General features: G+C 48.6%; 1 long non-coding RNA gene across 1 annotated transcript; it reads left to right on the top strand.

Moving 5' to 3' along the window:
- Positions 1-8,127: 8,127 nt before the first annotated feature.
- Positions 8,128-8,827, top strand: LOC112813805 (uncharacterized). Its single transcript, XR_012377449.1, has 2 exons — positions 8,128-8,350; positions 8,693-8,827. It is a non-coding gene; the product is annotated as an uncharacterized lncRNA (long non-coding RNA).
- Positions 8,828-9,434: the final 607 nt, after the last annotated feature.

The raw sequence follows: 9,434 nt of genomic DNA, 5'->3' as shown, positions 1-9,434 counted from the left end.
AGGGATAGAGGGTACATACCTCAATATCATAAAAGCCATCTATGAAAAACCTACAGCAAATATCATTCTCAATGGGGAAAAGCTGAGAGCGGTTCCCCTAAGGTCAGGAACGCGGCAGGGATGTCCACTAACACCACTGCTATTCAACATAGTATTAGAAGTCCTAGCCACAGCAAACAGACAACAAAAAGAAATCAAAGGCATCCAAATCGGCCAAGAGGAAGTCAAACTCTCACTCTTTGCAGATGATATGATACTGTATGTGGAAAACCCCAAAGACTCCACCCCAAAACTGCTAGAACTCATACAGGAATTCAGTCAAGTAGCAGGCTATAAAATCAATGCACAGAAATCAGTGGCATTCCTATACACCAACAACAAGACAGAAGACAGACAAATCAAGGAGTCGATCCCATTTACAATTGCACCCAAAACCATAAGATACCTAGGAATAAATTTAACCAGAGAGGCAAAGGATCTGTACTCAGAAAACTATAAAATACTCAGGAAAGAAATTGAAGAAGACACAAAGAAATGGAAAAACGTTCCATGCTCACGGATTGGAAGAACAAACATTGTGAAGATGTCAGTGCTACCCAGAGCAATCTACACACTCAATGCAATCCCCATCAAAATACCATCCACTTTTTTCAAAGAAATGGAACAAATAATCCTAAAATTTGTATGGAACCAGAAGAGACCCCGAATAGCCAGAGGAATCTTGAAAAAGAAAAGCAAAGCTGGCGGCATCACAATTCCGGACTTCCAGCTCTCTTACAAAGCTGTCATCATCAAGACAGTATGGTACTGGCACAAAAACAGACACATCGATCAATGGAACAGAATCGAGAGCCCAGAAATGGACCGTCAACTCTATGGTCAACTCATCTTCGACAAAGCAGGAAAGAATGTCCAATGGAAAAAAGACAGTCTCTTCAACAAATGGTGTTGGGAAAATTGGACAGCCACATGCAGAAGAAGGAAACTGGACCATTTCCTTACATCACACACAAAAATAGACTCCAAATGGTTGAAAGACCTAAACGTGAGACAGGAGTCCATCCAAATCCTAAAGGAGAACACAGGCAGCAACCTCTTCGACCTCAGCTGCAGCAACTTCTTCCTAGAAACATCGCCAAAGGCAAGGGAAGCAAGGGCAAAAATGAACTATTGGGATTTCATCAAGATCAAAAGCTTCTGCACAGCCAAAGAAACAGTCCACAAAACCAAAAGACAACCGACAGAATGGGAGAAAATATTTGGCAATGACATATCAGATAAAGGGCTAGTATCCAAAATGTAGAAAGAACTTATCAAACTCAACACCCAAAGAAGAAATAATCCAATCAAGAAATGGGCAGAAGACATGAACAGACATTTTTCCAAAGAAGACATCCAAATGGCCGACACATGAGAAAGTGCTCAACATCGCTCGGCATCAGGGAAATCCAAATCAAAACCTCCATGAGATACCACCTCACACCCGTCAGAATGGCTAAAATTAACAAGTCAGGAAACGACAGATGTTGGCGGGGATGTGGAGAAAGGGGAACCCTCCTACACTGTTGGTGGGAATGCAAACTGGTACAACCGCTCTGGAAAACAGTGTGGAGGTTCCCCAAACAGTTGAAAATAGAGCTACCATACGATCCAGCAATTGCACTCCTGGGTATTTACCCCAAAGATACAAATGTAGGGATCCGAAGGCGTACGTGCACCCCCATGTTTAGAGGAGCAATGTCCACAATAGCCAAATTGTGGAAAGAGCCAAGATGTCCATCGAGAGATGAATGGGTAAAGAAGAGGTGGTATATATACACAATGGAATATTATGCAGCCATCAAAAGGAATGAGATCTTGCCATTTGCAACGACGTGGATGGAACTGGAGGGTGTCATGCTGAGTGAAATAAGTCAATCAGAGAAAGACATGTATCATATGACCTCACTGTTATGAGGAATTCTTAATCTCAGGAAACAAACTGAGTGCTGCTGGAGTGGTTGGGGGTGGTGGGAGGGACGGAGTGGCTGGGTGATAGACAGTGGGTAGGGTATGTGCTATGGTGAGCGCTATGAATTGTGCAAGACTGTTGAATCATAGATCTGTACTTCTGAAACAAATAATGCAACATATGTTACGAAAAAAGAAAAAGAAGAAGATAGCAGGAGGGGAAGAATAAAGGGGAGTAAGTCAGAGGGGGAGACGAACCATGAGAGACGATGGACTCTGAAAAACAAACTGAGGGTTCTAGAGGGGAGGAGGGTGGGGGGATGGCTTAGCCTGGTGATGGGTGTTAAAGAGGGCACATTCTGCGTGGAGCACTGCGTGTTATGCACAAACAATGAATCATGGAACACGACATCAAGAACTAATGATGTAATGTATGGTGATTAACATAACAATAAAAAATAAAAAAAATAATAATTGTACTCTAACAGGATTGTCTCTCGGCTGCTGAGTCCCCCTGGATGTTTCAAATATTCTGATCCTGACCACCCAGGGGTTAGAACTAGACCCACTGAATCCTGATGACCTTTCCTCCTCAGGCTGAATCCTACAGCCTGCTCAGTCCCCAAGCCCCATCCTGCTCACCAGCCTGAGATGTTTACTTAGGAATCACTGTGTCTCCCTTGGGGCCAACTAGAGGTGGACCCAGACATTCACAGGTCCAGAGCTCAAGGTGCAACCAGGGGACTGGAGCCTACAGGGTAGTTCAGACTAGAATAAGTCGGGGCCCTAACCACCTGTGCCCGAAAGAGGGGATACAACCAGGGAGAAAGAACACATCTGACACTAGTCCAGGGCTACGGCTTTATTGAGAAGCAGCGACCACATGGCTCTTCTGGATTTCTTACCCCTGGAAGTGGTAGAGAGACCCAGTGGCCCCTACTGAACACGGTCAGCTGGCTGGCAACCGGGTGTGGTGACAACTGACAATGCTTCCTCTTATTGCTCATGAGTGAGGGAAGCAGCTCTTTCAAGACTAACTATGATCAGGCCAGCGAGGTCTAAGGAAAGGTGGCTGAGGGGATGAGAAACAAGGAGACAGAGGTGCCAGGACCAAGAGAGATGGGCAGAAATGGGCAGGAGGTTGGACTGGGAGGGTCTACCCTGCAGTGCGGGGAAAGAAGTTTACCCGTTGACTCTGGCCTGGCATCCCCCGACCAGCCTCAAAAGTAGTCTTTATAGGAACCATGAGAGACGATGGACTCTGAAAAACAAACTGAGGGTTCTAGACGGGAGGGGGGTGGAGGGATGGCTTAGCCTGGTGATGGGTGTTAAAGAGGGCACGTTCTGCGTGGAGCACCGGGTGTTATGCACAAACAATGACTCATGGAACACTACATCCAGAACTAATGATGTAATGTATGGTGATTAACATAAGAATAAAAAAATTTAAAGATGAGAAAAAGAAGTAGTCTTTATATTATCTCTAAATTGAATTCTCTACACAATCACAGGGCTGCACTGACATAAATGTTCGTCCTACTATTTATATATGTGTGTTTTATTCCTGCCAAAGCACAAGTAAATTAATATTTTATTTCAGGAATCATTTTTATAGCCCAATTTATTATGTCTTATGACCATCTGCATATAAAAATTTGACTCATGAAGTTTACACATTTTAAATACATCATAATTTTTTTGTCCCTGTAGTGCTCGTACTGTTCCTCTCAGCACTTCCAAGAGCCCTGGGTACACAGCCCAATTGCCTCTCCCAGTTTCCTAGAGATAACCTTGTGCCCCTGGGGACGCATCAGGGATTGGGGCACGTGAGGCTCCAGGTGCAGGCAGGCAATAGGACTCAGCATCCTCCAGACTGGCGTGGGGGCACAGCCAACATTTATCTCTTCCCACTCTAAAATATCCCAGAAATTTTGTAACCCTACTTTGGCATCTCTCTTTTCTTCAATGCTGAGAGCTTCACGAAACCAAAGTGTCCCAGGCCTCTCTGAACCTCAGAGACACCCTAAAGCCAAAGAGGAATAAAGCAGATACTTCTGATTCCAGCCCAAGGAAAGGCAATAACATTTGCCTTTAACTTGGTCTTTGCTTCATTCATCTCCCTTTAAAAGACGGACCCAATTCACTGTGTGGATGGGCCCCATGCTCTTCCATGCTCAGCATGCTGACATCCTAGGCTTTTACTCTGCGTTTCTCTGTAGCAGCCCTTGAAACACCTACATTCCATCAACTCTGGGAGATATCACGTGAGGTCACGTTGCAGGTGAGAGGAACTGGTGAGATTTTGCATCTTCCTGTTGAGTCCTCACATGGATCTTCCTGAATTAGGTCCTCATGTGCAGGCTTGAGGGTTGAAGAAGTAAACTGCCACAGGGTCAAATACACACCTGTATTAGTCAAAGTTCCCTGGAGAAACCGAACCAATAAGAAAATATGTATATGAAGAGTTTATTATAAAGAATATGCTCCCATGGTGGTGGGAGCTGAGGAGTACCCAAGAAAGTTGGTGGTAGAATTCATTCCAAGTTCAAGGGTCTGAGATCCAAGAGTGCAGAGGGTGGGAAAAGGTGGACGTCCCAGCCGAAGCCATCAGGCAGCAAGGGGACAATTCCTCCTTCCTCTGCTGGTCAACCAATTCTACTCAGACCCTCAAAAGATGCGGTGAGGCCCACCCACGTGAGGGAGAGCAACATCCTCCCAGACACACCCAGAGATAATCTTCCATCTGAGCAGCCTATGGCCAGTTAACCCATAACATTAACCACCACGGCCCGGACTCAAACCTAAAGTCAAGTTGCTGTTGTAATTGCCCTGTTCACCTGGTGGATCTTTCAACTTCTCAGCTCAGCCAGGAGCTGCAGAAACTGAAGAGGTTTCAGAAGAGGGAAAGTGAGAGAGAGAAGGAAGAGATGGTGGTGGGCTGAGAAGCCGGAGGAAACAGTGAGTCCCTGTCAAGTTTCTCAATTTGAGTTACAATGCCACCAGCTGCCTAACAAACCGCCTTATTGGGCTTCCCTGGGTCTGAAGATAGTGCTTCTCCCTCTTGCTGGCTCTTGGCCACTCTCTGCCTGCCATTGTCGTGGTCTGAGAGAAAGGCACTTGAAGAGTGGTGCCAGAGGAATCTGGGTTCGAATCCTCCCATCATCACTTACAATAGACTTCTGGTCAGTTTGTTGACTGAGCTGTTGGCAAGGTAGCTCGGGGGATGGGGAGATTACATAAACTCTTTGCTATGGGAGAAAAGACCAATAAGGAGCAAACCTCCCCACAAAAATTAAGCAAAGTTTCAGAGGTATGCTTTCATTTTTTGGTTTTTGCTTTTTAAATTCTTTTTTATTAGAGTGGAACAATGAGAACAGGAAATTGCACATGTCCTAAATACACAGCTCACTGACGTTGTAGAAAGTGATATCCTTTCATGGCCACCACTCAGATCAGATATCCACATCCTTTGGCAGGGGTCCTCCACATTGTATCAGGTGGGTGTGTGGTCCACAGATATGGCAGAAGCAATGGTATACGACTTCCAAGGAGAAATCATAAATATGTTATGCCTTGCTCTTTCTAGGATCCCACACTCTGGGAGAAACTCGTTGCCATATCATGAAGACACTAAAGTAGTTCTACTGGGCGAGGAGCTAAGGACTCCTGCTAACAACCATGTGAGCATGTCATCTCTGAAGCAGATCCTCCAGGCCAGCCCAGCCATCCAATGAGCATAGCCTGGTCAATATCTTGACCACAACTTTGTGAAAGAGACATCCTGAGCCACAACCACTCAGATAAGCCACTCTCAGATTTGTGACTCTCAGGAAGTGTGAGATAATTAATGTTGTTTACTGCCGCTGGGTTTTGGAGGAATGTGAAATGCCGCGATAGATATCAAATCTAGTTGGACCACACTTGTCTAGGGCCAATGTCTGCAGCCAATTCAGTCGTTATTCATCCACTCAATCACTCATTCGCTCTTGAAGTAAACATTTATCATAAGCTGACCATTTGTCCCATACTGTAGATGGCCACCAGGTCATTCAGTGATGAAAAACAGGCCCAGATTGCTGCTATGATATGAGCTCTATCCTAGTAGGGAGATGCATAGAAACCACCAAAAGAAACACACTAACAAGGTTTGGTGAGCTACGGAGGAAACAAATGGGGGTTGGTGATTGAGACAACAGGGTGACCCCTAGGAAGGGTGATCAGGGATGACTTTCTGAGGGAGTGGCATCCAAGGTGAACTCTAAAGAGCAAGAAGGAATAAGCAGTGAGAAGAGGTGGACAAAGGATCCAAGGGGAGGGGCAAGCGGCTTATGATAAATGTTTACTTCAAGAGCGAATGAGTGATTGAGTGAATGAATAAAGACTGAATTGGCTGCAGACATTGGCCCTGGGGAAGGATGGGCACTGTGGCTGGAGCACGGGGCACATTGAGGTGGGGGAGCAAGATAGAAATGCAGAACCCATAATTGGCTGGTCCCACTCAGGCCATGTAAGCCAAGCAAGGAGAGTGGGTTTCACCTGAAGAGCAGGGGACAAAAGGGTGTACTGGCTACTCCTGATTTTGTTGACGTGCTCTCTTGCTGAAGAGTGGAACAGAGGGAAGACAAGGCCTGAGGGGACTGGCAAGAAGAGGGATGTCACCCTTGCACTAAGAGGAGAGAGGAGGGTTGTAACATCAGGAGGAAGAGGAGGTATGGGCAGATGCACAGTACCAGAGGAAGCATTAGTGGGGAATGACAGAGACAGGAATCCCGGGTGACAGGGTCTAGTTGCAATAACTCTGGGAATATTGTCCCCTTTGATCTGGATAAGATCGTGTGGAGGAGGAACAGATCTGGGGAGAGAGTGTTTAGGGGAAAATTGATAGACCTGGTTGTGCGTGACAAAGTTGAGGACCTGGCTTTACCCAGGCAAGATGTCAGGCCCTGCACCTTAGCCTGCCTCCCTACCATTTCCAGCATAAACTCACCCCAAACCCATCATGTCATGAGAACACGCCACTCTGAGTTAGGACAACCTCCCCACCTCCTGGCAAGGACCATCCCCCAACTCTGAACCTTGAAGTGGTCCCCGGTCACCACTGTGAACCCAAAAGGGCCACCAGCAGCTAGTGTTCTGGCAGACCACCCTCTTGTTACACAACGGTCCCTCGTGCCACTGGATGGAGAGGAGCAGCCCAGTCTCAGCTTCACATTTCCCCATCGTCCCATCAGCTCCTTCAACCTCTGGACCCTCTTGTCCATTGCCAGTACTCTGCCCTGTGAGTCACAGTAGAGTGGACTTTCCAAAGAAGGGTCAAATGTGAGGTGCTCACGGGGTTCGTGACGGCTGCTCCATGTCCATGTCTTGAGAACAGAGAAACACACAGGAGGGAAGCGCAGCCTGGGGGATTTGTACCCTGGTTAGGAACCCAGAACCCTAATGGGACCTTTGAAGGTATCTGAGGTCACAGTGCCAACTTGTGTGGCCAGAGGAGAGCAGGGGTCCCATGGGGACTGTGGGTGCTTGGAGCTGCAGCCTAGGGGTTCCTAACACCCCTGCAGGCACCACCGATGCCTGAGAAGATGGGCTACTGGGGCTCCACCCCGGACATGGTCCATCCTGACCACAAGGAAGTGACATGTCATGGCGGTGAGGAAGCTCCACTGAGGAGGAAATGTTCCAGGGCGGCTCCATTGTGTGGGGCGAGTGTGGACAGAGAGAGGAGCAGATGTTGTCTGCTTAAGAGGATGGCAATCCCAATCCAGTCCTTGACCAGGAGCTCTCCTGTCATCAGGATTGAGAGGAGCCCGGGGCACCCGGCCCAGGACTCTGTCTCAGCCTGTGGTGCTTCCCTCCCCTAGCTTCTGGCACCTCGACCAGCTTGAGTCAACGTGGAAGAAGATTGTGAGACCAACACAGGTTGACGAGAAAGCAAAGAGGCCTCAAAAAGCAGAAGTGGGTCGTGGAGATTGGACCGTCTGGGAGGTGGCTTGAAATCAGGGGCCTGGCATTGCTGTGGGTGACCTCTGTGCTGTAGACATGACCCCGAGGGATGGGAGGCCTTGGCTGCCTGTAGCTCTGCTCCTTCTGCAGGTCCCAGGTGAGCAGGGCTGAGCCTGGGCAGGGAAGTGTGCCCTGAGTGGGAAGGAAGGAGACAGGGGAGACAGGGCTGGGACACAGGAGTCTTTCTTCTTTGGAAAGTCCACTCTACTGTGACTCTCAGGGCAGAGTACTGACAATGGACAAGTGACATGTCACTTCCTTGTGGTCAGGGTGTGTGTGTGGGGCGGCCCATGGGGAGGGAAGGAGGACCTGGGTGGGAGGAGGGAGAGCAGAGTACATTCCAGGATTGGCCAGCACTGCCCCAGCAGTGACCAGGAGCATTTAGAGCATGAAGCGGGTGAGTTCAATCCACTATAGTGGACAGAGCAACTCTGAGGAGAGGGGCGCCTGTGACCACCATTACTGTAGGGTCACAGTCAGAAAGGAGATCTTGGTGCATGACAGACACACACACACACACACACACACACACACACACACACATTGAGCACCCTCTCCTTGTGCCACTTTGTGGGTAGGGAGCTACCTCTTCCCCCTCTAGTCTCAGGAAACGTCTGTCTCCTGCCAAGGCCTCCTCCAGTCCCTGAGATCCTTTTGGGGAATCCGGGGCCACCATGACCCCAGATTCCCTTGACCCAGGCTCATCTGGTGAGGGACCACACTCGGTTGTGTTTTCCAGGCTGTTGGTGTCTGAGTGGCCCCACCTCCGTGACGGGCACCGTGGGCGGATCTCTGAGCGTGCAGTGTCAGTACGAGGAGAAATTCAGAGAGATGGCCAAATACTGGTGCAAAAGCCCATGTGTGTGGAGTACTGTAAAGACCAAAGAGGCAGACATAGAAGAGAGTAACGGCCGTGTGTCCATCAGGGACCATCCCGCCAACCTCACCTTTACAGTGACCTTGGAGAACCTCACAGAAGGTGATGCAGGAACATACTGGTGTGGAATCGTTACATCATGGCTCCCAGGATATTTCCTCGACCCCACCTTCCTCGTTGTGGTGTCTGTGACCCCAGGTGAGCTGTGAAACCCCCTCCCCCAGCGCCAGCACTAGGGCTGCCTGAGACTAGAGCTGATTACCCTGACCCTGGCACAAAAGCCGTGGGTTGTGGGATAGAAGAGTGGAGTGAAGATGGGGTGGGTGACACAGGGGATGTGCATGTATGTGTCCGTGTTTGTGTGTGTGCACGTGCATGTTTTGTGTCTGTGCATATGTCTGTGTGTCTATGTGTGTGTGTATTTGTGTGTGCAAGCATTGTGTTGTCTGCACACTCACACAAGCCCATGCACACCTCTGGCTGACCTAGGCGCTTCCATGTGCCCCACCCTGACACACTCTCACGCATAAAGCTCTACCAGGGTGGACAGTGGGGATGGGCCTGAGTCTGGGGTCAGCTGCCTTCCTGTCCTGACAAGGGTCCT

This window comes from Callorhinus ursinus, unplaced genomic scaffold (genome assembly GCF_003265705.2).
Source record: "Callorhinus ursinus isolate GAN/ISIS: 27379988/994484 unplaced genomic scaffold, GSC_fseal_2.0 scaffold1453, whole genome shotgun sequence".
NCBI classification, from domain to species: Eukaryota; Metazoa; Chordata; class Mammalia; order Carnivora; family Otariidae; genus Callorhinus; species Callorhinus ursinus.
The sequence above is the reverse complement of the archived record's forward strand: the minus strand, read 5'-3'. Positions and strand labels throughout refer to the sequence as shown.